Source organism: Gymnoscopelus braueri, assembly GCF_963280865.1.
Source record: "Gymnoscopelus braueri genome assembly, chromosome: 9".
NCBI classification, from domain to species: Eukaryota; Metazoa; Chordata; class Actinopteri; order Myctophiformes; family Myctophidae; genus Gymnoscopelus; species Gymnoscopelus braueri.
Window position 1 is genome coordinate 24286122 of NC_137610.1, and position 27923 is coordinate 24314044.

A 27923-nucleotide genomic window follows, 5' to 3' on the forward strand; every position below is an offset into this window, starting at 1 on the left:
TATTAGTTTTAATGACCATGGAGCCGGGGCAATGTTATCATGTTTATAACAGCAATTCAATGCACTGACCGCAAACAATATGCACAGCTAATAATACAATACAGTAAAAATAGGGTGACTGCTATACTAACATGCGTAGGCATATCAGGAAATTGGCTGACAGGGTTTAGAAATGAAATATTAATGCCACCACACCAGGACGAAGTGACTGACCTTCATTATGAAATAAAATGCATTGATTTAACCATGCAAAGCCTCTGGAAGGCTTAATAACATGGTTTCTGAATGAAAGAAAAAAACGTTTTCCTTGTCTATCTGTCTGGAGTGTGAAATACCCAATGGGGAGAGTGGAATTATGTTATAGTAATAATTTGTTGCTGTCAGACAGAAACCTCTTATCTCCATATTTTAACTTTTTTCATAAATTAACTCCTTAATTGATCATACTGCAGCGTCACACAAGAGCATCAAAAGCAGCAGATCCACAAGCTTGAAATGCGGCGCTAAGCGGCGTGTTTTCACTCCACTACATTTCAAGACAAATGTTGTGCAGTACTTTTGACTAGTCGGAACAGGGGTGAAAACGTAATCTCTCGTAATCCCTGGCCTTTGGCCTGGCGGAGATAATATAAAATACATAATGTTAAACAGTCATTAATTCTTTATGGGGCACCATCACAGTTCTGTTAAACCCCCTTCACCCCACCCCTCACTCCCAAAACTCCCACTGGAATTTGCCGGCAGCCAGCCCTGACGTATGCGTTCGTGCGTGCAGAAGTGTGTGCGCGCGCACACACACACACACTCTGTGTACGACCTTACAAGCCAGCTATCGGATAGAGGACATCAAAGGGCAGAGTGGTGCTGAGGCAATCATGAGGTACAAGTAGGTCCACATGCATGAGCACACATGTACTACCGTCCATCTGTCCCGTTAGCCATAGAACACAAAACGGGGAAAAAAAGAAGAAAAACTAAATGCAGATACAGTGAGAATCTAGTGTTAATTCAACTCTGAATGTGTAAAAAGAAAATGACCCCTAAAAAGTCCACTGGAGATGGGCCCACTCAGTTATAGTTACCCAGGGGGTAGTCTCCTACTGCAAGTCTGGGAAATCATGAAGGGGTGCATTTGATCAAACTAAGTGATTTAATCCATTATAAATATAACCATTAATTCAGTAAAATAATCTACAAATAATGATTACGCGTTGCAACGCGTTGGGATCTTGTACAATGGCTATTTGTGAAGGGAGAGCTTAATTTTTCTATCAGTTATTTCATGCATGGATGGACTTTAAGGATTTCATGCATGCACTTCTCAACTCCTTGATGCAACATTACATTAAAGAAAATATTAACAATTAAATAACTAATACAAAAATATATATACGGTCGGCCCCATTCATTAGAAGGACAATCAATCACCAAAGCAGGGATGTGTGTTTTCAATGAGTATAGCATGTAGTTCATGAGTAAGAGACCACACCTCTACGTGAGTTTAACGATTTTATTGAAACGTAATGAGATGAATGTGAGACAGGATGAGGAACCCAAGGTAGGGCGTAGTCTCAGGAGCTGACGGCCATCATAGCTCTACTCGGGGAGCAGTCACTCGTCTCCGCTCCGCCACAGCCCCCTTGGGTTCCTAGAGAAATAGAGATAGGGAAAAAGAGCGAGAATCGAGGAGGAAAGAGAGGTCGGGGTGAAGGAGGAGGTGAAGCAGAACAAACAAGTCAGTCGAGTCATGATACTGACCATGATACCGACCATGGCACCGACATGATACTGACATGATACCCAGTTAAAGCTGCTGTAGAAGGTGGTCTCCACTCTTGCGTTGATCGCAACTTAATTTTGTGTTTGACCAAATTAATCAAATTGCTGTAGTAACTGGTACTAAATTGCCTGACTACGCCACCTCCCGCTTGTGAGGGGGGCAGGAGGAACCACTAAACACTATATTCACCATGTGTAATGTGACCAACTATTTCACCCCTAAACAGAAACACCACCAAGAAACATCTTCTGCATCTGCTGAAAGAGTGACACACACAGCTGCGTGTCTTCACAGAGTTCCTCCTGTAGATCCACCTTTCTGGAAGGTGTATAATAATAATAATAATAATAACTTGGATTTATATAGCGCCTTTCAGAAACCCAAGGACGCTTTACAGTACACAAAATAACAAATTAATTGCCAAAAGCCTGGGTAAATTGATGTCTCTTCAGTGCGGACTTGAAGGAGTCCAATGTTGTCATCTGGCGAATCTCCATTGGGAACAGGACACCATTACAGTAATCCAGGCGGGAGGAGATGAAAGAGTGGATGAGGGTCTCAGCGGTAGAGTCTGAGAGTGACGGCCGGAGTCTGGAAATGTTTTTGAGGTGGAAGAAGGCGGATCTGGTGACGGATTTGATGTGGGATGTGATAGGAGAGGGTAGAGTCCAAGATAACACCCAGGTTGCGAACCTAAGCCTCAACCTCAGGGAGTTCTGCGAACAGTGACAGCAGTGTTTCCAGCCAGTTCTCGGTCTGCATGGGTTTATTTCTGTGAAATCTACAATGAGAACATTTACGATCTGCTGGAACAGCTTCCCAGTGGAACCAGCAGGAGAACAGTTCTCCAGCTGTCTCAGGATATTAACGGAAACTCCTTTGTCAAAGACCTGCGTTGGGTCCAGGTGAGCACTTCAGATGAGGCCTACAGAGTCATGAAGGTTGGCAAGAAGAACCAGAGTTTCTCTGCCACCAGACTCAACCAGTTGTCCAGCAGCAGTCACAATAATTTCCCCCCTTCAGATCCTCAGAGTAGATGATGGAGTCCCAGTTCCCAGAGTGCACACCATCAGCTCTCTCTCTGTGCGATCTAGCAGGCTCTGAGCGTTGTGCTCGGGCCGGGACCGGAGGACAGAGGCTGAAGGAGGCGGGGATACATCGACACGTCCCTGCTCACTCTGGAGAAAACGCATGAACGCCCCTGAGACTCGACCAGCAGAACAAGTATCCGCAGCATGTCCCATTCAGGGAGTCCAAGCTGACCCACTTCCTTCAGGGTTACTTCACCGGCGGAGGAAACGCCTGCATGATCATCAACACCAGCCCTTGTGCCTCCGCGCACGACGAGACGCTCAACGTGCTGAAGTTCTCCGCTATCGCCAGCGGATGTGTCGATGCTCACAGGGCATAGCGGTGGCGGCCATTTTGTGGTGCCACAGATATCCTGGTGAGTCATGACCATAAAACATTTGATTCTGTGTCAAAAATGATTTGAATATGTAACTATACTTATTAATTAATTAATACACTTTTTTGCGGTTTTCAAATATTGTTTGACACAGAATCAGTTTTATGGTCATGAGCCACCAGGAGCCTGGATGGCTTGGTTCCAGGCTTTAAATAATTTGTATGAATATTTTCAATATCTCTATCAATATCTCTCCATAAATCTCTATGGGAATAATGAATGGGTTTTATATCTGTGGCACCACAAAATGGCTACCACTGCTATGCCCTGTAGACAACGTGGGTCAGCGAGCGAGGGGGCGGGACAGTACCATGATCGCCTGGGAGACCAGCTGCCTGGATATGGAGGATGGAGGATATGGAGGAAGGTGAGGAGGAGGAAGAGGGTGAAGAGCTGGAGGAGAGTGTGATGGAGGGAACTGTTCTGGAACAAGGAGAGACCACGACCATGGAGGTCCAGTGTAGCAAGGCGGACCCGGCCTTGTACAGAGCCACACACTGTCGACGAAAGAGAGGAGAGCAGACTCATTAACACATTGACTGCCAGAGTTTATTCATAATGTACTCACCCCTGTGCCAGCAATTTGCGTGTTTTCTAATTTTTTAATTGTAATTTTTCATTCAAATAAATTCTCTGATTGTGGTGTTAAGCACATACGACAGTTCCACCAGTAGAGAGCAGCAAATCCACACATTGATCACCTCGCTCGCCCCCTCCCAAACAGGCCCACGTCATATCCTGTCATTCACCGGATGTTATGTTTTCGACAATCCCTGATCCGCTGATCGGCCTGAAAACGATGTGATACACTACGACGATGACTGTTAGTCACCCGGACCAAAGAAAATAGAAGTTGAGCCGTCCGTTCGTTTTTTATACCGTGTGAAAAAATGTGTTTTTCCCTATTCTGGCCGAAAATGACCGGAGAAAAACAATGTGACCCGGAATTTTTTTTTTTTGTGGAAAACGAAAGTGCTGATGAGAAATAAACAGAGCCGTGCAATAACAGATTAAACAATGAAAATTCAAAAGAACGCATCAATGCGTTCTTTTGAATTGCTGGCATTCAAGCGATGGATTTGAAAGAACGCATCGATGCGATCTAGGCAATCAATGTGTTAACACACATCACCATCCAAGAACACACTAAAATATATGTCTAGCATCTGCTATAACTGAACCTCAAATGCCAATAACTAATAGATCAAATAAAAAGCAACAAACCAACAGAGTAAAATAACAGTGGGAAACGTGGCTGGACTGGTCCCTTTAAGGAAACGGACTAAACAGATTAGTTGCCAGCCGTAGTATTACAACATAATGCAAACCCCGTCTGTATTCAAATCTTCATTAAAAAGAACATGCAGCAAAAACCTACTTCGTTTTGCAGTGATACACAAACTGCTTCGGCACAATGCAAGGACAAGGAGCGGGGGAGAATTCCAGCACCACAGCTACAAAAAGAAGACAATGATGAATGAAACTAAAAACATTAAAATACACAAAAAGGCAACGCATAGAAATACTGTATTAACAGTATCTCCAGGTCTCTGGACACAGCAGTTATTTGGAGGTCACTTTATAAACTGGAACAAATAAATAAATACATTTGAATAAGATCAAATAAAACACAGTGATGTTGACACAATTTAAAGTGCTACTGTATAAGCATGGTAAGCATCCATGTGCTCAAACAAACAATAGCCTATAACAAACAAAGGGTAGCAGTAGCATTAGCCACAACAAACAAAGAATAACCTTACACATGGTTATTCTGTACGTGCTTCACAAGGCTGAGCTTTTGCTTACCATGAGTTCTCGTTCACCCTGCATGAGAGGGGAAACACCATCATGTGCAGCAGAGTCAAAATGGCTCTCTACTGGGAGGAACTAGACATTTGTAACTTCCTGGTCATGTGACTAGGTCAGGTGCAGTGGGTGCACCATAGAGACAGACGGGAACTACAAATTTCACGCCCACTTTTGAGACAGCGCCGCTACTCGAGGTCCGTTAGAACGATGAACTGCAGCTGCCAATGCATTCCCTATGAGAGGAATATGAGAGCCTACTTTTAAAATGATCCTACATTAACAGAAGACGATATTGATTTAAATAAAAATATGTTTCCAAATGTATGGTGTCTTTGTCAACATATCTTCTTGTTTTCTTAATAGTTGATGTGTTTCACATTTAATTTGCCACTTTAATGGATTTATAATGTTAACACAGCAGAGGGTAGACGGCAGACAGACACAGTAGTCGCATTTCAGTGACATCACTGTCTTTACGAGCGCCAAGCACCGACTTTGAATTCTCATCCAAATCTCTACTGACTTTGTTCATGTCTATATTTTGAACATCTCATAGGCTTATATTAATTTTCTCGCTACCGTGGAGCTCCGACGGTACATGAAAAATGAAAACGTGTGGGTTTACTGCTGTTGTATTAACTTGCCTGAATGTAAGTTGGGGAAATAACCCAACTAAATGGAGGAGTGACATATCCCGACATTTTCAACTACTTGGTGAATTCTCCAGGATAGTATTAATATACAAATAGTCTTTCAAGATGCTGTTTGGATAATTGTCCAAAATAAATAACCTATAAAAATGATACATGAGAGACACAAACGTATCTGGGTATTGAAAACCTCAAGGGATGCGTCTGTGACGTATATACCATGCAAATTAAACTTTAGATTTCAGATGCTAGAACTTTTGACACACTGATGGAGTATATTATAGTATATTGTGGGAAGTATATCGAGATGACAGATATGGGACATTAAAAAGGATAAATTAAACAAATGGGGCAGTTTATTGAACACAAAAAAAATTGCTACAGCCTCAGTAGTTAAGCAGTGAAATTACGGTATTTTACAATGCCTCTCATAGAGATTGCATTGAGAGCTGCAGTTCATTGTTCTAATGGACCTCGAGTAGCGGCGCTGTCTCAAAAGTGGGCGTGAATTTGTAGGCGCCCGTGTCAGCCTGTGTGTCTCTATTCACCTGGATTCCCACATTACTAAATATGGAATCAAGCAATTTAAAAACTCTGGGGTGCACACAAAAGCCAGAGTAGATGCGAACGTGACCCCCAGAAGTGCTTCCTTTAACTAGACCTGAGTGGAGCTTGTAAGAACGGGAGCATGACAAGTAGTGAATTCTAATGAGTGGGGAACAGAAGCACATGAGAGTTCATTAGTCGAGCTGCCTGGAAGCGCCAGCCCTAAACTATTCTAATGAGCTGTTACCCAGCTGCTTCTTTCATGCAGGTGAGTGTAGAAATAATTTGTAAATACCACATCCCTCAGCTCTCTCTGACATTCACCTCATGTTCATCTCGGTCGGCAGTAATCTCCCAAAGCCCAGGAGGTTCTTGTGGTGGGAGTCATTTTGTGGTGGGCGTCATTTTGAGAACACAGACACGTAACGTCAGTACGTGTTATGTCTTTTTTTTCATACACTCCCGGAGTTAAGTTAAAGGTCATATTTACATGGCTGATTCACTTGTGTTTCCTGGTTCTCTCTCTCTCTTCTTGTTTCTCTCTCGTCACACAAGATATGACATCATTATGTGTGTGTGCGGAGGAGAGGAGAATCCAAGGAGAAGCAGTAACAGCGTCGACAATCAGACAGTTGTGAAACTTTTCAGATGGGGGTCCGTGGGAACATGCATATCAATGTGGGGGACCTTGACATTAACCTTTGAGTAACACTGGTCTATTGCAGTGGTTCTCAACCTTTTCAGGCCGCGACCCCCCAAAATAATCAGAATTGAACTGGGGACCCCCCACCCTGATAAGCACTTGGAATGTAGGAGTTGAGGCATCTTTCTTTTTTTTTACTCGGTTCGACAGATAAATATTGTGAAAATAGCAGACCCACAAGCTCATAACACCTCGCAAAGCGAGCTTGTAGATCAGCATTTTTTTGCCACTTTCTTATGTTATTTGACAATTTGGCCAATGTTTAGCCAGTTTTTAGAGTATAGTTTGTTGATTACTTTTGATGCAGTAATGGTCTTAAAAGTCCTTTTATACTGTCACTTCCCTGTCATCTGGGGACCCCCCCCCCCCCAAAGAAAAATCATGTGGGGACCCCCCTGGGGGTCCTGACCCACAGGTTGAGAACCACTGGTCTATTGCACCTTTGCACAGTCCAGATTTGACTGTGTATGTTCGTTAGTTTGCAGCAGCTGTGTCAGGTTGAGGAATGAACATTAACCATTGATGGTGTGTTTCCATGGACTTGACTTGTCATTGACTATTCATTGTTGCTTATCAGTTTACTGACTTGCTGATTTGTTGCCTGGCTCCGTTGTTACAGCGCCGGCTAATGTCTTTGTTCCATGTAACACAAAACCACATATGCCGCCACAGGCCACCGTCATGGCACCCCACATGTACGCACTCACTTAGTACTGTACATTTACTCAAGTATTGTGAAAATAAGTACAATTTTGAGGTACTTTTACTGTACTTGAGAATTTCAGTTTTCCGATACTTTACACTCACATACTGTACACACACGCGCACACACCCACACACATACACACACACACACACACATACACACGCACACACACACACACACACACACACACACACACACTCACACTCACACTCACACACACATGCGCGCGCGCACACACACACACACACACACACACACACACACACACACACACACACACACACACACACACACACACACACACACACACACACACACACACACACACACACACACACGCTTGGACAAAGACATAGAAGGTCGTCAAAGGTAACATATCATCTTGGATTTCACAAACAACACCTGATACCCTCAACAGTGAGTTAAAAGCCAGCATATAAATCCCAGCGCAGCAAGAAGGGAGCAGTCAGTGTAGGAAGCCATTTGGCTGCAGGTGGACATGATTCTTTCTGATGGGGTAAAGGCCAGAGAAGGCAGTCTGGCAGAGCATAAGATTGTGATGAATCTGTTCCGCAGGGGAGCGCTTGGTAGAGAGAGAGGAGGCTAGCTGAGTTCAACCCCACAAACACAGGAAACACAGCCTGAAAATAATGGCCTTTTTTCAACTGGTGTTAGCCTTTATTACCCCGGTGGTCCCCAAACGGTGTGCCGAGGCACGCTGGAGTGCCAAGATGAGACAAGTCCATATGTGCCTAGGGATTTCGTGACAGCCACACATTATTATTGAAATGTACTGTGTATGTAATGTATATCATACTTTGTGAACACACATTTCCAAAAACAGTGGCAAATTCTACCCCCCAAAATATATATTTTGACCTTTTTATTTGGCAATAGTTCTTTTTTTTCTTTTTTTTTTATCCTGCGATTTTTGCAACCCATTTATTTTTTCACCCGGTTCCAATTTCCTAAGTGATCCTGGGCGCTACACCAGCCCTACACCAGCGCTACACCAGTCCCCCACAGCCTAGGGAGGCCAGGGCCGAGCTCATGCTTCCTTCAATGCATGAGCGCGTGGAAGGAACACATTATTCCAACCAGTTCCCTTCCCCTCCATCAGGCGCCCCGGCTGTCATGGGGGAGGCAGTATAGCGACCAGGATTACTACATGTTTTTGTGAGGGTATTAACTCCCCTAGGAGACACGGGGAGAGCATCTCCACACAGAGTAGGCCCTTTCGCCAACCCCACCTAGGGTATGGGCGCTGATGACGTGGAGGAGAAGACACGCCCCCAGCGCCCACAGCATCCCCGGCGGGAATCGAACCCAGGACCTTCTAGCTGTGAGGCGACAGCGCTACCAATTGCGCCACACTGTGCCCATAACTTATATGGCAATAGTTAATAAACAATAAACGTTTACGGAGTGGATGAGTGCTACCACATGTTATAGACTGGAGATTACTTTGCATGGATGTGAGTAGTGCCATGAGATTTTGACTTGAGTCATGAACTGGCTCAACAAATGAAGCGTTAGTTCATGCAGGGGACCGTAGTCGTATGCCTCAGCTTTAATGAGCTGTCAGTCTGCTGATTGTTTTCAATCAGCCACGATTTTCTATGGCTTTAATGTTAAAATGCAAGTTGCATGACAAGTTAATCTGATTAAATGTCTTGCTATGGGCCCGCTCTTGTATACCTGTGGGTGGTTTTGCATAGTGTTCCCTGATTTTGCTGAGCATGCTGCTTAGCAAAATTTAGGGAATATCTATTAAAGAGTGGAGCCATTAATGCTAAGTTTGTATTCCATTTGTTGCAATAAATTGTTTAGTGTTCCATCCTGACTGAATCATGACAAAGGTGGGAGACAGCACACAGGAGTAACATAAAAAGTGATTTTATTTTAACTAAAAACAACAGAAACTACTATATACAATGGGGTGCATCAGTGGTATCAGTAGCATAGTGAAGGGGTCATCACACTTGCCCTTTGGAGGTCCCTTGGGCACAAACAAGTGTGAAAACCAATGCATGACACGATAGCAAGAACACATGTAAACACACCTTTCCTATTAGATCATTTAAATGATGCTGAACAAAATGGCAAACAGCCTGATATGCTCACTTTCTGTATGCAGCCACACACCCACACATGTGCAAAATTCAATGCTATACAGAAAGCATCACACATAAATGCATAAATGCATAGATGCTGTAACATCCAGAGAATGATACATAAAGGTCATTGTATTGTGTTTTATTTTTAGCTGCCTGGTCTCAGCTGCCATGCGTTGTGCTTTACATTGGGTCAGTGATGATGCTTGGATACGGGCAGCGGGTGACTCTCTCTCTCTCTCTCTCTCTCTCTCTCTCTCTCTCTCTCTCTCTCTCTCTCTCTCTCTCTCTCTCTCTCTCTCTCTCTCTCTCTCTCTCTCTCTCTCTCTCTCTCTCTCTCTTCCATGAAGCTTCCTGCGTGGTTTGATGTCCAGATGGGACTTGGCTGCACGGTGACGCAGGTAAAAAAAAGAAAATATTACCTTTTAATACATTTTGACCCCCAAAACATGTAGAAAACATAAATAAATAAATACAATTAAATAAAACAATACAAAAAAAGAATTGATAGATAAGAAAGTAATGTTTACTAAGAAACTTTCAAAGATGTTCTGAGCTTGTTCAAAGGAACACACAGGTGTGGAAAACTGTTGACAACTTTTAATTTATGCCTATCGCTCCTCCATAGTATATAGCACTTTAAAGCAGCCTGCATCAGTCATGCTCCCTAGTGTCAAGGGTAATTAAGGCCGCAAAGATTTTTTCTCTGCAAAGTTCGAATGCTTAATTCATGTCGTCTTAATGACAGTGTCCCGGGAAGACACCAAAATGTCTCTTTTGGGTCTCGAGACGAAAACGTTTGAGAACCTCTATACCCTAAACTATGGTGTCCTGGGCTGGGAGAGCAGAGGCCGCTTCTCCGTTTCACATCACGTCTGCATACCTCTTTATATTAATGTGAATAACGTGCTTATCCCAGCTTTTCCATATAAGTGGGAATACATACATTATGAATCGCCCAGCACTGAACCCTAGAGAGCAGGGCACGAGCGAGCAGGATTATCCCTGCATAGGAGATGTGTGTAGTGGATGGATGCTGCCGGCAGCTAATGTCCTTTGTTCCATAAAACATGACACCTTCTGAGTTCCCCACACTGTAGAGAGAGAGAGAGAGAGAGACAGGACCTCTGTTCTCTGTACTGTGGGGGAAAACGACTGCAAAGCCTGAGCAGCAGCAGCCTCAAAGCCAAGCTGTCATCTAAAACCACATACAGGGAATTTGTAAAAGTTTGCTATTTTCATGTGATCTTCAATTCCTTTGCCTATATTCATGTCTTTATAGGTACGAAGAGACTGATGTGTCCCCATAGGACTTGAACCAACTTATAAAAGTTACAAAATGTTGGTGTAAAGCAAGGCTGTGCTTGCATTTATTTATTTATGTATTTATTCTTGCAGATCCCATGCAGGCTTTGTGCTTTCTCCCTCGCCTCTCTCCTTGCATTGCAGCCTGCCTGCTCTTTACTGTGACCGAGGAAACTATCACAAGGGCTCCATCATGCCCTGCTATACTGTGTGCCCTGACCGCAAATTACACGACTGGATGCAGGCCTGCCCTGCTGCGGGCTGGGGACCAACACACTGCTCTACTGCGTGCTGGGGACCATGACACTGCTGTGCTTTGTGTTAGTGGGGACCATGATGACACTGCTAGGCTGCGAGCTGGGGACCAACCCACCGCCCTACTGCGTGCTGGGGACCATGGCACTGCTAGGCTGCGAGCTGGGGACCAACCTACTGCCCTACTCCGGGCTGGGGACCATGGCACTGCTAGGCTGCGAGCTGGGGACCAACCCACTGCCCTACTCCGGGCTGGGGACCATGACACTGCTAGGCTGCGAGCTGGGGACCAACCTACTGCCCTACTGCGTGCTGGGGACCATGATGACACGGCTTGGCTGCGAGCTGGGGACCAACCCACTGCCCTACTCCGGGCTGGGGACCATGACACTGCTAGGCGTGCTGTGCAGTGTGCACTGCTGCTAAGCTACATCTGGATGTGTCAGCAATTTCACAGCTAAACACTTTTTAAATCCTTTTAAGCCTATAGTTCAGACCAACGATTTGCGATGAGACAAAGCCGTTTTAAGCCTGATTTATACTTTGTTGACCAGGCTTGGAAATTAGCAGGTCTACAAGCTCACAAGGCATCCATGCCACACCTTGAGTGCGACAGTGTCGTAAGACGAGCATGAGTTAAACAATAGAACGATGCAGAGAAAAATCTCAGTGGTCTGAATTACCCAGAGGCAGTATGACTGATGCAGCTTTAGAGTGCCACTTACAGAGGACTGATAGGCATAAGTAGATCAATAAGTAGGTCATTTATCACAAATTACTTTGTTTAGAGTCTGTTTTTCATGCAGAACACGTGGGCCTAAACAGTGCAGTTTCTCCCAATCTCTTTTTAACAATTGCTACCAATCAAGCACAACACTTAACTGATATCTCAGGGAAAATGCAAATATTACGAACTTAAAGGGATACTTCACTTTCACATAAAATAAACATTAAAAAAAAAAAAAAAAAAAAAATGAAAGAAGTTATGGCAAAATAAAGGCCCCCTCACACATTAGTAGGACACTCTAATGCGTGAGGGGGCCGTGATTTTTCCATTACTTTTTTCATTTATTTTTAATATATTTTTTAAATGTTTATTTTATGTGAAAGTGAAGTATCCCTTTAACTATATAGACAGACTATTATGTTACCGTTAACTGTGCAGTGGATCAGTGGATTGTAACAAGATGTTTGGGTCCAATGCCGGACCTGATTTTGGAGAGACCTAGAACCTTTTGATAGATCATTCTTTTGGGGTATATTAAACTTCAGTATGAAAAGAAGAATACAATGAACAAGAAAAAAGTACAATTGATTTATTTAAGCACTGAAGCCCTATTCAAAACATTTCAAAAATAGCCAATCTACAAGCTCACAGCATGTCACAATGATACTGGCATGATACTGACCATGATACTGATATGATACTGACCATGATACTGATATGATACTGACCATGATACTGATATGATACTGACCATGATACTGATATGATACTGACCATGATATTGACCATGATACTATTACTGGCATGATACTGACCATGACACTGATATGATACTGACATGATACTGAGATGACATGTTGTGAGCTTGTAGATCGGCTATTTTTTTAAATGTTTTAAAGGTAAAAAAAAATCGGGACACATCAGCTGCACAATACTGATGTTGTCAAAAAAGTCAAATAATGGCCCATCTGTTGGGCTCTAGCTCTACTAATAACGGACTGATGATTGTTCTGAGCTGCTGCTTTCTTTCTTCACATTAACACACTGGTTCTCCACCTGTCAGCCGGGGCCCACTGGCGGGCCGTGAGGGTATTGCAAGTGGGCCCCCAAATAATTTATAAAACACTAAGATCTGAATGATTTCTCTTTTCACTTGAAAAACGTTTCAGGATGACAATGACAATTCAGTTCAAGTTCTAGAGATACAATCTCAATATAACTATATAATCTCAACATGGCCATGAAAAGGCTTTCCGATGATGTAAACAACCATCAAAAACAAAACTATCTCTGCATAGATAGAGGAAAAGCAGATCTAACACTAATATAAACAAAATATACCAATAAAATATGTACAAACTTAAAGTATGCTACGTTGGTTCCATTGATCCAAGGTGGAACACAATCGATCGACTGATCATTAGAATAAACTACTAAGTGCCCTGTCATCTAATACTGCAAACTATCCTTTAGATGCCCAGATGGGTCATCATGAGCCTATTTCACAGTAAGAGCAGCAGTGTGTTTTTTGTTGTCATTGAGCCAGTATGATGTGACAGCGAAATGCGCTCTGACAATATTGTCTCTGCAGCAGAACCTTCTGCAGGTGTTATTACTGTCTTTTGTTCCTGCTCAGTGCTAGTAGAATATGAGACCATCTGGCTGTGGACCTGGCATCCTCTAAGTATCATGGAGTTAACCCATTCAATCCGAGAACGCATCTCTGTCAATATTTTACAAATGTTAGCTTTAAAAAATATATATTCAAAGATTTGCACACATTTTCACGATTTTTCAAAAATAGCAGATCTATTTTTGAATAGCCAAATAATTAAAAAAATCACACAAAATGCTTTCCTAGTCTTAATGGGTTGAACACAACATCTGACACTCTGTCTGTCTGTCTGTCTGTCTGTCTGTCTGTCTGTCTGTCTGTCTGCCTGTCTGCCTGTCTGTCTGTCTGTCTCATTCAGTTACACATTCTATGTGGTTATAACTGTTTGGTGCTATTCTAGGCTCAATTACACTTGCAATAAAGCCATATGATCACAAATTGACACACAAATTAGGTTTGTCCTAATTTTCAAGTGGTATAGAATTCCAGACAGTAGGATCACAGTGACTGGAGGCACCATAACCCCTTTTTCCGACTGTTGGGATGTCAGAATAATCTTTCAGTAATTCCCATCGTGGTCGCCGCAGCGGATCATCTCTTTCCATCTGGTTCTATATTCTGCATGCGTCTTCATCTGGTTCTATATTCTGCATGCGTCTTCCTCTGTGACTCCTTGGCAGGAGTCTTCTATGGTGCTTCCTATGGTGCATCCCTGTCTTTTACAGTATGGTGATTCCCTGTCTTCTATGGTGCTTCCTATGGTGCTTCCCTGTCATCCACCTGCATGTCATCTACACCACATCCATAAACCTCCTCTTTGGCCTTCCTCTTCTCCTCTTACCTGGCAGCTCCATCTTCAGCATCCTTCTTCCAATGAACCCCTCATCCCTCCTCTGCATGTCCAAACCATCTCAACCTCACTTCTCTTGCTTTATCCCCAAACCTTCTAACCTGGGTTGATCCTCTAATGTAGTCATTTCTGATCATGTCCAGCCTTGTCACCCCTAATGGGAATTGTTACCATTATACTGACATGATACTGACCATGATACTGACATGATACTGACCGTTAGTGATGTGCGGGTCGGGTTTTTTCATGACCCGCCCCGCCCCACCCCGCCACGGAACCCAACCCACCTCAACCCGCCCCGCAAAACCATATATAAATCTATGGCTCAACCCGCCCCGCGACCCGCGGTAAAAAAAAAATCATCATCATAATAGCTCAGATTTATATAGCGCTCTTTTAAGTACCCAAAGTCGCTTTAAATGTCTACAGTAGCACAACATTGTCATGGGCTAAATAAACAAGCATGTTGTTCAAAATAGTTTTTTTTCTTTTTTTGCGTGTGAGAGCGGCTGACCCGCTCACCCGCAGCCCGCATAATTGCCTCTGAAATCCTGACTCGACCACCCGCGCCGCGGGTTGACCCGCGGGTTACGGGTCGGCCCGCTCATCACTACTGACCGTGATACTGACCGTGATTCGGACAGACTAAATAGCACATCTGTAGTGCTCTTCCTTGACATAAACCCATCATGTTGTGGCTCATTTATACCTACTGTAGTAGAAGTCTACTGTATATCACCCTTGTTCTTGAAAATTGGTCCACTCTTATATATACTTCTTCTCTATAATAATAATAATAATAATAATAATAATAATAATAATAATAATAATTAATAATAATGGTAATGATAAAAATACACATCATTATACAGTATTGAGACAGAGTGCTTACTGTAACAGCTCCAGTAGGACATTCTATTTCAGTGCGCCTCATGTATGGTTAATGTGCTGCACAGATAGATATGTATGACATAAGACTAATAGAGAGTTTGACAGCAAGACGAATGATGAAAGCATGTCATACAGGCACATAAGCTGCTACAGTATTAACCACCTATATCCCACAGCTGGTTGACCGACCAACTTTGAGTCCCTCAGGGCTCTATACGAGGGGATTTTCACTCTACATTAAATATCTTTGCTGAAAATAGCAGATCTACAAGTTCACAAGTTGACACTGACATGATACTGACCATGATACTGTCATAACTTCCTACACACATTCAATTTCAAAATTCCTTTCTTTTTCCATACTCAAATTTCCAGACTTTCCTGTGGATTTCTCAGATAATATACAACCTTACTTGGTACTGTAGCATATATAAATCAAATTGCATTGAGAGCTTGTAGATCTACTATTCTCTGCGATAGTTTCCCCCAGAAGTCAGATGCTGGGGTTTAAGTGGTTATAACCACTTACAGGTGATGTGACTGATTTAACGTGTAACTTTTTTATTGTTAAAACGAAAAGTATATTTTATTAAGTTAAATATATTCTGATAGGAATCATTGTTATAGTGTTTGTTCACAACCACCATAACAGGGGTCTCCCCGACTCTCAAGCTCTCGGGATACAGCGACCACACCTTCACCTTCCCGCGACCCCAATTGGGGTCTCGTCCCATAGTTTGAGAACCTCAGGCATGGAGAATGATTCCAAAAGGTTCAAAGGCCGTGCAGGGAGAACATAGCGAACACATAGCGGCGAGTAGAGTCGAGTATAGTGAATGAGTAGTGATTTCGGACACAGCCCTGGTCATCTAACTTTAATGGATGGATAGTGCAAAGCAGGGAGGAAACACAGGCCTAACACGTACAGTCCATTAGCAACACTATGCTAATCCACTGCACACCGTCGGTAATGCACTGTACCTTGACCTGTAGTAGCCCCATCATTAATGGACGCTTAACCCTCTAAGACCGGGAACGCATCTGTGTCATTTTTAGATTTCTTTGCCTATTAAAAAAATAGCAGATATACAAGCTCATATCGTGGTATGAGCTTGTAGATCTACTTTTTTTTTTTTTATCGTGAACATTTGTGCAAATCTTTGAATATATTTTTAAAGCGAACATTTGTAACTCAAATCTTTGCTTCTGGGGGAATCCCTGGAACAACATATTTGGAGATGGGGGGGCGGACAAATACATGAAATGTTGGGGTCCTTGACATAGTAAGTTACATACGTTTTTTAAAAAAACTGTTGGGATTTAGAAGACATTTGTAGAATCCCCATGCAGAAGCAAAGATCTGAGTTGATTTGTTCGCTTTAAGTTGATTTGTTTGCTTTAAAATATATATATATATTCAAACTAAAGATTTGCACAACTTCACGATTTTTCTAAAACAAATTGCAGATCTACAAGCTCATAGTGCGGCACTCGGTGCCGCACTATGAGCTTGTAGATCTGCTATTTTTGAATAGCCAAAGAAATCTTAAAATGACACAGATGTCTTAATGGGTTAAATCAGGTCAGAAAGCAGATGGACAAGTAGGCTACAGTACAGGTATAGCAACAGGTACAGCTGCAGCCTTAAGATAGATCCATCAGCATGTCCACTTCATCTATAATCCACAGACAACCTCCCACTATAGAGGCTGGGGTTAATATTTCATTATGTGCCCGAGCCCATACCGTACTGGAGCTGTCCTCCCCCTGGTTATATTGTCGCTGTCGGACGGAGACCTTGTATGTCCCACATCGTTACTGTTCAGGAAAAGGAAAAAAAGAACATGTGTCCCAAATGGATCCAATGTAGCTATTATTTAGTCACAAGCTCTTCTTTTCGTTGGTTCAATATTTATCAAATCCACAGACAGACTTAAAGGGATAGTTTACTTTTTTTTCTCGATCGATTACTCACCCCATGGAGCCTTGAATTCATGGAGATTGTTTTGTTTTTGTGGCATTCCTAAGCCAATAATTTGATGACCGGCGGAGACTCAAAGAGTATCCATTAAGTCTCCTACCGGAGACTCTGCCGGTCATCAAATTATTGGCTTAGGAATGCAACAAAAACAAAAAAATCGACCATCCCTTTAAGCCACTTTCAAAATGTAAACAAATTCAGGAATAGCAGATCTACAAGCTAGCGACGTGTTGCAAGCTTGTAGATTGGCAATTTTTGCTCGACACTGTCATATGACGAAGTAGGACAATTCTTCCATTTATGAAAAAAAAAATACAATGTTGAAATATGGAGATAGAAGGTTTCCGCGCCGACAGCGCCAATATGCATTAGCAGCCATCCATCCGCCTGTCATAGTACCACCTATGGATGGGGGTGTGAAGTGATGAGCTACAGGGATGTAAAAGCCTTGATCCCTTATTCATCTTAATTAGCCCCTGTCAATGCCTCCTTCTGCAGTGCCTGCCGGTGGCAGGGGCCAGAGAAAATCTGATTTTGAACCTTGAACGCGATTAGGATCTGACCTGTTGATTGCTTTAATGAGCTATAGGATCAATACGTAAGCCTTTTCAGCTTTGCGTATAAATCCTCGTAGCAGGGCTCAGCAGGAGGCTAACAGGCGACGCAGGGCAGGATTCTTCCCTTCAAACTCACCTTGTTTCCGTGAGGTTGTTTTGCCATGCATCAGGTTCACATACAATTCACAATTTTAGGCATTTAGTAGACTCTTATCCAGAGCGACTTATAAGTGTGCAGAGTAAGCAGAGTAAGCATGAACTCTAGTCCAGTGGTTCTCAAAGTGGGGTCCTTGAGAGGGTTCCAGGGGGTCCCCAGCTACATTTGTTAATATGACAATAAAACCAGTTTGACCACTTTAACCCAATATAGCCTACTGTACTAAGCATCGGCTATTTGAAAATAGGCAATCTAAAAGCTCTTTTAGCTTTTAGTTCTGCTATTTAAAAACGAAACCACAAATTAAAAACGAAATAATCTATATTTTTGAAACATTTTAACAACACAAATCGTGTATGGGGTCCCTGACAGATTTGCTGTAGAGGGATTTACAGAGTTAAGATCTTACAAAAGGAAACTACCGTACTCTCTGCTTTTAAGTTTGTTATCTTAACCACTGTACCACCATGGTTCCAGCTACTGTAAATCAGTTGTCTTTGCAATCTTCTTTTTTTTGCAAAAAAAAAAGAATTAGAGCCAGGCACAAACTTGGGGGAAAAAAAGAAGAAAAAACTCATCCCTGTTTTTGAACCATGAACCTTCTGGTTCCAAAACACTGACTTTTCCCCTGCACAGCAGGCACATGGAAGATACATCTGATAACTATGGTAATGACTTAGCCGTAACAGATTTAAATGCAGAGTGAAAATCTTGCGAAAGGTGTTTTTGTACCAACTACCTTCACAGTTTCTGCATTTTCAAGTTCTGTATCTTAACCACTGTGCAACCATGTTAAATCAGCTCTATTGCACGATCTTCTGTGATTAATTAGAGCCAAGCACAAACTTGGGGGAAAAAACTACAACATGACCATAATACTGACATCATGATACTGGACATGATACTGACCATCATACTGACATGATACTGACCATGATAGTGACATGATGCTGACATAATACTGACCATGATACTGTCATGATACTGACCATCATACTGACATGATACTGACCATGATAGTGACATGATACTGACCATGATACTGACCATGATGCTGACAAGATACTATCATGATACTGACAATTATACTGACATGATAGTGACCATGGTACTGACATGATGCTGACAAGATACTGACATTATACTGACCATGATACTGACCATGATACTGACATAATATTGACCATGAAAGTGACATGATAGTGACATGATACTGACATTATACTTACAGTACCATGATACTGACCATGATAGTGACATGATACTGACATGATACTGACCATGATACTGACATGATACTGACCATGTGTACCATATGTTTTGAATACAAAAGAAACAACTCTTGGACCATAGTGTTGAAAGATAAATAGTTTATGTCTGTGTAAATAACAAGATCAACATTCCATAATATACACACACGTTTTGAGATAATACAAACTTTGGCGAGAAAATACAAAATATAATCCCATTGGACAGTAACTTTGTTTTGACAATGTTTTTGTCCACAGACATTCTTATGGCAAATAGCAAATGTGATTATTTGGTTGAGGTTAACATTTTCTCATTTTACATTTGGTACAACTGAATAGCAAAGCAAGACAATGCTAAACATTTTGTTTACAACAAGTTTGTATATAAAACACATCTCAGGAGAATACTTCAAATTGTCGCAGTCGGATGGAAACCTTGTATCTCCAAAAATGAAGCTCACAACGCGTTGCATCGTGGCGTGTTGTGAGCTTGTAGATCTGATATTTTTGCTGCTTTTGTGTGACACTGCAGAATGACGAAGTAGGTCATTCATTGACGAAAAAAATATAAAAAACTTGAAATATGGAGATTCAAGGTTTCTGTCCGACAGCGACGATATTTCATGAGAATACTTGTACCCTGATCCGGCACAGAGATGAACGTTCAGTAACTTAAGTCACACAAAGCTTATGTTTCCAGTGAAAACCTTCAAATACTGAACCCCCCCCCCCATTATTTTGTCCTCTGTCACTGAACATTTACATAATCCTCCACGACAATCCCCCATGACACATGAACTATACAAAAAAAACATTTCAACACGACAGGGCTGTCAGAAAATAAAGCATATTTACTGTGCATCATTCTTCAGGAACCAACTGTAAAAAAAAAAGAAGGAAAAAAAACGTTTCTGTCCAAAACTGTTACTTTTAAAGAAATGAAAGAAAAAAAATAACCTGTATTCCGATAGATCCAATGTCATTATTATTTAGTCACAAGCTCTTGTTAATTATTTTCATTGGTTCAATATTTATAAAACCCACAGACAGACAAACCCCTTTCACTTTCAGTTAAAAAGAAGTGAAAGTGAAAGAAAAAATTGCCGATCTGTAGATCGGGTATTTTTGCTACACTGTAGTATGACAAAGTAGGTAATTGATTTACAAAAACAAACAAACAAACAAAACAAAAACATTAAAAGAGTTGATATTAACACATTCACTGCCAGGTATTAAAAAGCAGTTGAATATGGCGTAATCACTAAAAACATGATATTTGTTTAATTGACGGAGATCTCCATCACTGGCAGGGAATGTGTTAAGGAGATACAAGTTTTTTCCACCCGACAGCAACGACTGATATCTACAAAACCTATATTTGAAACACAGCAGCATGCATTCATTCCTTATCAGTGGTAATACTGCAAGGTGCTAAGGCAATGTATCTACACTATAGCTTATGTGGAAGGACCGTCTGCTTTTACCCTAATGCCCTTGAGAAGAACACATAATCCAGTGAGACCACCAGCTTGCTTACTGTAAAAAACCCATAGATGTGTATCATGGTGATAAGAACCTACAGACATACAGAAATCCAATAGAGCAGCAGTATAAGGCTGGCCGTGCAGGGGAAAGGAGATAGGATTTATATTATAAAATATATTAAAGAATGTGTACAGACCACACTTATCCGGTGCCTGCATACGGTACACAATGCACCCAATGTGCTGCACACGCACACACGCACACGCACACACACACACACACACACACACACACACACACACACACACACACACACACACACACACACATTTGTATTACTATAGTTGTGAGGACATCAACATTTTAGTAAAATGATTTTATGAATGCCATTTTTAAACCTAACCTAAAGCAGAACATTGCAGATCTACAAGCTGAGCTTGTAGATCATTCTCTTGTGAGGACCAGGAAAATTGTCCTCACAACGTCTATTTCTCAAATTCGACTATAGTTGTCGGGACATTTGGCCCTCACAAGCATAGTAATTGCAAGCGTGCACGCACGCACGCACGCACGCACGCACGCACGCACGCACGCACGCACGCACGCACGCACGCACGCACGCACGCACGCACGCACGCACGCACGCACGCACGCACGCACGCACGCACGCACGCACGCAGAGATTAGTGGGATTAAACAATAGAAGGTCATGGTGGAACAACAAAGTTATCAGCCAGGTATGTGAGGAAGGCTGGTGTTAGGCAGACACAGGAGACGTTGACACCTCCAGCAATAGCCTCCAGAAACATTTTATAATGCCTCAATAGAAAGATGCCATCAGGCTCACATGCGCACAGCTACATGCATGTGACAGACAGCCTACCCAAACAGTCAACACCATGGGTGCAGCAGTTCATCGGACTAATCGATTTAATTGATTATAAAAAAAACTATTTTAATAAAAATCGATTTTGTACAAACTTTAGAAATTGAAAAATATATATATTAAAAAATAGTTTTTTTTTAAATACAAACAGTATTGCAAAAAATTGCATTGTGAGCTTGTAGATCGGCTATTTTTGTGAGTATAAAATATGGCTTAAGTGGGTTAATCAGCGTTGATTCATTGATAATATAAAAAATAAAGAAATATATTAAAAAAAACGCTTCTTGATTATTCAAATAATTGAAAAAGAAATCAATAGAACAATCACTAAGGCAATAATCGATAGTTGCAGCCCTATAACCAAACCCCCCATCCCATGCATTGGCATACAACTGAATCCACTGAGTGTTGGCTCCAGTCCTGGTTTTATGCAGTGCTCTGGCTGGTCAGGGCTGTTGACAACATCGTACACTCGCAGCTATCTGAGCCAGGACATCTTAATGTGAGCCAGGACATCTTAATGTGCTCTGGGCAAACATTATCCACACTGATGGCCATTGCTGCCTGTCCCAACATCCCATTGACCCCTGCAAGGCACAGAGAGGACAGCTGAGACTACAGCGCTGGAACGCATACGACTGTCTTCTCATTCACATTTAGTTGGGTTCTGATTCACTCACTGCTTTGGCAGATATTCAAGAGGCTTCACGTTCTGTCATACAGTAGCAGGAAACTTTGATGAAGTAAATAGGATTCAGAAAGTTCAACCAACTCATGACATTCATAAAAAAAAAATCCTGTTTTTTTGTTTTGTTTTATGACCTCAATTACACCCAAAAAACATGAAGAGTGGATTCTCTGTTGTCTGGGTTTTTCTGAATAATTAGGCAAAAAAAAGTGCTGGGATTGGCCCCTGGACTTTGATAGTCCAATAATCCCACCCCCTCTCCGCCCCTCCCCTTGACTATCCTTCTCCTTTGGGGGGGGCGGAGCAGAAGCGATGATTGACAGGCAAAATCCTTCAACAGCGACACCCGCAGGCAAATAGTTTTTTTTTTTCATTGCAGCTGAAAAGGCCTCACAGAGAGAAAAATGGATCAATGGAGTGGATTATTCAGTTAAAACATTTTAATTTAACACATTTGAAGGACCATGATAAAGACTTTTAATGTTTTGTAAATCTGAATGTCATGAAACCTTTAAACCCTATATGGTTGACTGGAGTCCCCCAGGGCTCTACACTAGGGTCTTTTCTGTTTTCTGTTATTGTGGGGAAAGCTTTCGCTGAAAAGCGCTTGTCGGTCTGCTATTTTCTGCTAAAGCTTTCCCTACAAGCTTGGGGTTTAAGTCGTTAAGTGATGCTGTATACCATGGCAAGGACATCAATCATGCTGTTGGGCAGAAAGCTTGTACACGTTAGAGCAGCTATTTTTGCTATTTTTGAAAGTTTGTATGCGTGAAAGTGAAAGTTTGTATGTGGGTTTTTATAAATAATTAACCAATGCAAAGTGTTAAGGGCGTTTGACTAAAGAATAACTACATTGGATGCACTGATTCTTTTTTTCCATTTACTGTAAAGTAGCAGTTTTGGACATACAAGGTTCTCACCCAACAGCGACGATATGTGTTCAACAACTCTTTCTGCATAGGCACTACCTATTTTATCGCTGATGTCGGGCAGAAACCTCTTATCTCCATATTTGAACACTTTTTGTGTTTTTTTCGTAAATTAATGTCCTACTTGATCTTACGACAGCGTCACACAAAAGTAGCTGATCGACAAGCTCAAAACGCGTCGCTTTGCGCCGCGTTTCAAGCTTGTGGATCTGCTACTTTTGCTATTTTAGAATTTTAAATCCTGAAAAGTCACAGTTTTGGACGTGTGAGGTTTCCACCCGACAGAGACGTTGTACTGAAGGAACCGATGTGATGGACACGCTGCTACTGGCCAGCACAGGAACTTTGCATCATCCCGCTGCAATGTTCACAATGCAACGCTTTTAGGCTAATTAAAGCCTAAACACCGATGGGAAAACAGACCGTGGACGATGTGGTGTGTGCCCTCCATCTGAAGGACAAACACGGACCACCCTGGTGAGGAAATGACCCAAAAGAAAAGAAGGAGAATGAAACAGGAGAAGAATTTAATAGTGGGGTAATTTGATGGCTTAATTAATGCACAGTGAGGGGAATGGAAAACGGCACACTAATAATCATCCAGCGTTGCTAATTACCTCATCGCCGCAATGCTCGAGTAGACGTGGAATTACTGTACTGAGGAACGAACGACGGAATACAACGGGGGGAAATTAAACCCACAAATCATTCACATCAACGGCTGGACCGCTGAGCTGCCGTTTCAGAGGGATGTAGAATTATTAAGCAAAGTTATTGAAGTACAAAAAAAATGTGGCGAGTTATATGACAGAAAGGAATACACATTGGTATTTACTCAAGCACTGTACTTGAGTACAGTACACTTTTGAGGTACCTTGACTTTACTCAAGTATTATAATTTTCCTGTAATTTATACAGTAGTTCTACTCCACTACATCTCAGAGGCAAATACTTTTTACTTTTTACTCCACTACAATTATTTGACAGCTTTAGTTACTAGTTACTTTACATATTTAGATTATTACAGAAACATACAAACCACTTAAGCCCTATTTTGTAATTAAGCTATTAAAAAAATAGCTGATCTACAAGCTAGCTTGTACATCTGCTATTTTCAAAAGACTTTAAAATTAATTAATTTTACTTTGGTACTGTAAGTACATTTTGCTAATACTTTTGTTCTTTTAATCGGTTAGAATTTTGAATACAGGCCTTTTAGTTGTCACAGGGTATTTTAAATGTGGTATTGCTATTTTTACTTAAAAAATAAGTATTTCTTTCACAACTGACTCTATGTGTAATGACTGTAATGTTCCTCCTTAACCTTTTTGGTAAGAGAGGCGTCCGTCTTTGGACGGGCATCAGTAAAAGTGAACGACGTGGAACGCACAGTGGCTGCGACTTAGCGGCGGGCTAAATGAGGCAGGAGGTAAGGGTAATAACACAGCCTGAGCGAACGAGCAGCCTCTGCTCATAGCCGCCGTTTATATCCCCATGTTCTCTCCACGACTGGCCCGCAACAGCCCAACCATGCTGTTTGAGGCAAGAGAAACTCAGAGCAAAACATTAGCACGCCACGCACGCGTCCCCACAATACTAAACATTAAACCACACATGGGGAGCATCTCAGTGGGGCCAAGCTCAACCCGGCCCGTGGAAACAAAACAACCCCCCTGGTGACCTAAAAATGGTTCATACCGGACACCTGGCAATTTGTGGGCCAATTTAAAAGTTGATACTGCATTGAAGTGGATTGTTTTATGTCAGTAATCTTTTCATTGTAACCTCAGAGGACACATCCAGCTGTAACAACAAAAAAAAGTCATTTTGTAACAGAATATTCTTGTTGTGAAGTAAGGAAAGGAAATGTCTGTATCAAATGAATGCAGTTTTAACATAATTCGTTGAATTAGGTTAAAACTGCATTAATTTGATGTTTTGCATTTCATTTAAATTGTCCAATGTGTGGCCCTTTGCTCACTTAACGAAGCCCAGTAGGGCCCTATGGTGCACACCTCTGCACTAAACATTAGCACACTGTGCACACGTCTCCACAAAAACAAAACACTAAACATTAATAGCACGCTGCGCACGCGTCTCCACAAAACTTAACACTAAACATTAGGACGCTGGCACGCTGCGTATGCATCTCCGTGCAGCTAAACAAAAAAACATTAGCACGCTGCGCACGCGTCTCCACAAAACTAAACACTAAACAATAGCAAGCTGCACATGCATCTCCACAAAACGAAATACTAAACATTTACAAGCTGCACAGGCATCTCCAGGAAACTAAACATTAAACCAGTGGTTCCCTCGTTGGGGCTACCCTGGACAGGAGGAGGTGATGAGGAAGCTGAACACTACCATGGACAACCACTCAAGCCTCCCATGGAGATTTTGGGAAGCTTTAGCAGGAGGGGTAATGAAAGATTCATCTTCCCTTAGGAGGCACACGAAAGACTTACACAGTCTTTTGTGCCGCTAGCTATGAAGATGTATAATGAGGCACACAATGGTTGTTCAATAGACTAATTGCTTGGAAGTAACAACAGTTCATTACAGTAAGGATACCATCTGACATGCTTACTGTGTGTTGTGTTATTTATTTTGTCCTGCATTATTCAAGCACTGTTGAGGGTGTATAGTGTTGTACAGTATATGTGTTCATTATTGATGGTATTTCTTTAAATGTGATGTATTTTACCCTGCTGTATCTACAGTACTTTTCTTGCCCTGTAACTGTATCTTAACTGTGTGCTGCCTTTCCCCTGCGGGATCAAAAAAGGTATTAATGTCTTATCTTATCTTAGTGGTTCTCAAACCTTTTTGATTTCAAGGACACCCAAAACTCTCAGAGTTACAAATCTGTAAGGCTCCATTTGGAACCCTGAGGGTCCCTGGACCCCACTTTGAGAACCACTGTAGCATTCTGCACACGATGACATGCCTCATATTACTCTGTGGTTAAATGAAGGACACTTGAAAGTGTGACTTTTGGCTTATAGATGGCCACAACGCTATAAATTCAGTAATCAAATACAGTATAATACAATCTGAACAAGAGATTCTATTCACCTGAGGTAAAAAATATATTGTATTCTTTGTGTAAACTGTTGCCTGGTCTGATGATAAAACTGCAGGCTACTAAACGTAACAGATGAATACATTTAATGTGGTTCGTGGAACAGACATATCCTGAAATCTAACTTCTTCCTGTTTAGGTCATAAGCATCCATGACTGATGGCTTAAGCCCAGGTGAGTTATACTTTGTCATATGACAGCGACACGTGTGGCGGTGTCGCATCCTGAAAATAGGCGCGCTACAAGCTCACAACATGCCGTGTATGTGACTGATGTGAGGTTGTAGATGCATAAAGGGAGCATTACTGAGGCGTGTCTAGCACGCTGACAGACACCAAATTGCTCCCGCTGAGAGTTTTGATTTAAAAACGTCTCGCTGCACGCCACGGAATCATCAACGTCATCGGCCCTGACAGGACAGGAAGGCTTCTTTTGTTTCGTGGACAAGACGGCCTCAGAGAGAGATCTGAGTATCAGATTGGAGTCATGTCGATGGGACGATAAACGCTTCAGATGCAGGCAGCCGAGGGAAGCAACGGGACACACAGAATAACGTGTGATACAAAGAGGGTAAAAAACTAATTGATATGCCGCTGCTGTCGGGCAGAAACCATGTATTTCCATATTTCAACTTGAATACATTACTTTGTCATACTACAGTGACAAAGATAGCCGATCTACATATTTGCTATTTTTGAAAATATTCGAAAGTGAGCAGTCAAGTGTGTCAGTGGGTTTTGTGAATATTGAACCAATGAATAGTATTAACAAGAGCTTGTGACTAAATAATAACTACATTAGATACATGGGAACGCTTTTTTTTCACATTTTCTGAAAAGTAACTGTATTGGACATGGTTTCCAACCGGCAGCGAACTTTTCCAGCGTACTTTTTGAGTGAAGACATACAGAGTTGTGGCATTGCAGGTCTTTCATTTCCCTGTGTGTGTGTGTGTGTGTGTGTGTGTGTGTGTGTGTGTGGGGGTGTGTGTGTGTGTGTGGGGGTGTGTGTGTGTGTGTGTGGGGGCAGTGGAAAGACGTGCTCAGCCTGGCAAAGCCACTGAACAAAGCGAGGTGGACATGCAGACGAATGGATGTTTACCACAGATACAGTACACTAGAGTACAGTCAGTAACTGAATAGTGTCTGACTCTGCACTGGCCTCCATGGTGACATGCGTGACGCGCTCAAGGTGCCAGTGGCCCATACATAATTAATGGCTGCTGACATTTGCAAGCGTGCAGTGGTGTTAAGTAACTAAGTACAGTACATGTACTCAAGTACTGTACTTAAATACAATTTTGAGGTATTTTTACTTTACTTTTTTTTACTATTACAAAACATTTTAATTCCAGACTTTTACTTGTAACAGAGTATTTCAACATCGCAGTATTGATACTTTTACTTCTGTAACAAATGTGAGTACTTTTTCCACCACTGCTAGCGTGTACATGCTCGATGACACAACATAATATGCGCTGTCA

The 27923-nt window shown here is 41.9% G+C and overlaps 1 long non-coding RNA gene across 1 annotated transcript; it reads right to left on the reverse strand.

The window, feature by feature from the left end:
* Positions 1-19465: 19465 nt before the first annotated feature.
* On the reverse strand, positions 19466-27755 carry LOC308092467. The gene is made up of 2 exons (XR_013933785.1): positions 20698-27755; positions 19466-20589 (listed from the first exon to the last, which is right to left on the reverse strand). It is a non-coding gene; the product is annotated as an uncharacterized lncRNA (long non-coding RNA).
* Between the last annotated feature and the right edge of the window lie 168 nt (positions 27756-27923).